The sequence below is a fragment of the Dunckerocampus dactyliophorus genome, chromosome 1 (genome assembly GCF_027744805.1).
Source record: "Dunckerocampus dactyliophorus isolate RoL2022-P2 chromosome 1, RoL_Ddac_1.1, whole genome shotgun sequence".
In the NCBI taxonomy this organism is placed as follows: Eukaryota; Metazoa; Chordata; class Actinopteri; order Syngnathiformes; family Syngnathidae; genus Dunckerocampus; species Dunckerocampus dactyliophorus.
Window position 1 is genome coordinate 38,515,188 of NC_072819.1, and position 2,035 is coordinate 38,517,222.

Here is a 2,035-nt window from a genome sequence, read left to right on the forward strand (position 1 = left end):
ACTCAACAGCTGCTGAATACTGTAGCTCCAAATCTGGTGCCTTCTGGCAAAGGTCACAACAAGGGTCAGGTATGTGATCTATGAAGGTCAGGTGATGAAAGTGCATATTGTTTTACGGATGTATTGGTTTAACGCAATAATTATGGCAATAATGTGTGGAGTTTGCATGTTTTGTTTTTGCGTACGTGGGTTTTCTCCAGCTTCCTGTCACACCTCAAAAACATGCATGTTATGCTGATTGGGGCCTTTAAATTGTCTTAGGTGTGAATGGTTGTTTGTCTATGTGGGTCCTGTGAGTGACGGGTGACCAGTCCAGGGTGTACCCGACCTTTCACCCAAAGTCAGCTGGGATAGGCTCCAGCTCACTCTTGACCTTAATGATGACAAATGGATGGATAGATAATATTATTGTTACTTATTTGGCAAATAACGCCATATAATAACCCAAAAATATTTGTTCCATTAAGGAGCGCTATCATATGACACCTTAATCAAGAAATCCAAATGTGCCTATTGTTTTAGTTTTTAGTTTTAATAATTACTGTATATGTTGGTATTTAAAATATCATTTTGGTTGAAGAGCTTCATAAGTAATGGGAATTTCGGTTCTTTTGGTTCGGCTCCCTGAAAAGAGACGGCTCTATGCATCCCAAATGGCTCCTCAAGATTTGTGTGTTGCTTAAATTGAATGATTACCATAATACGTGTAAAGTGAATGTCTAATGTAAAAATACTATGTTAATTTTTTATATGTCTTTAATTATATGCTCAACATGGAACAGATTGCTATACAAACAATTAAAATATAACAACAAAGACCTGCCTCAATCAGACAAAAAGGTCCAAACTACTGTAATTGTATGTACTTTGTAATTGTAAACTTACTTTGTAAGTTTCCAAGTACTATTTACAGTGAAACAACACATCAACTAGTCTTTAGTGAAGATCGGCATTCAAAAACATGTAGTGCCTCAACTTTTGTTTACTGCCGCTCACTTTCATCACCTTTCCAGTGTCTAGGCTCAAATTATGTAACAACGTTCTTTCACTGTCTCTTGACTCCCTCCCTTCTGTTCGAGCGCTCACGACTGTGATGTGTGTGTAAACCCTCCTTCCCCTTCGGCTTAGTGGCGACACATACATCACCACATGGGGCTTTAACAGAAAACGAAAAAAAAAAACAATGGCTCGTGCACTTCAAAAAGCTGACTAGGATTGTTTACGAAACACCCATCACTATTCTACATACTTAATAAGTTACATTTCGGAAAATCACATTTGCACTTGCACAATTCAACATATTCGAAAGGAGTAGGAAAAAAACAGACCTTATTTTATCCTACCCCTTCTCCATGTCTCAGTATTTACTGAGCCCATTCAATTCCCGTGTTCACATACTCCCATTTATTAACGTAGAAAGAAAATAATAATGTAGTAAATACGATTGCTTATTCAGTAATGGAAAAGGAAATACTGGAGTGCAAACTGCCAATGACATTGGATAATGCATAAATACAGATTATATAATAACGTATGAAATAATAAATAAAGTCAGATGATATATCTGCATTCTGCTTCTGACATATACCATATAAAAAACAGATACCTGTACTGTTTTTAAGCTGGTTCACGTTCCATAATTTTACTTCAAATAAAAATGTACTGAAAAGCAGGTTTGAAAGATATTGTAAATGTTCGGAATAGCACAGTAGTCTTTGCAGTAGTTGTGGTAAATAATATGAACATCTCTTTAATGAATTTGTAGAACTACTGTAGGTAAGAGAGAAGTGGTCTTCATGAGTATCTCATGAATTGGTTCTGCACGGAAACAATGATGGTGGTTCACTTGACAGTTTTAAAGATAACTGGTCTTTTAAACGAGCAACTCATGAAGCAAGTTTATATAAATGATTATGTGAATAGCTCAAGTAAATTGTACAAACGTTTTAAACGCATCAAAGGACGAGCAAACTGCCACATGCGCGCGTGCACGTGGAGGACGTGCGCGCCTTGCCAGAAGGTCCCGGAAGTGACT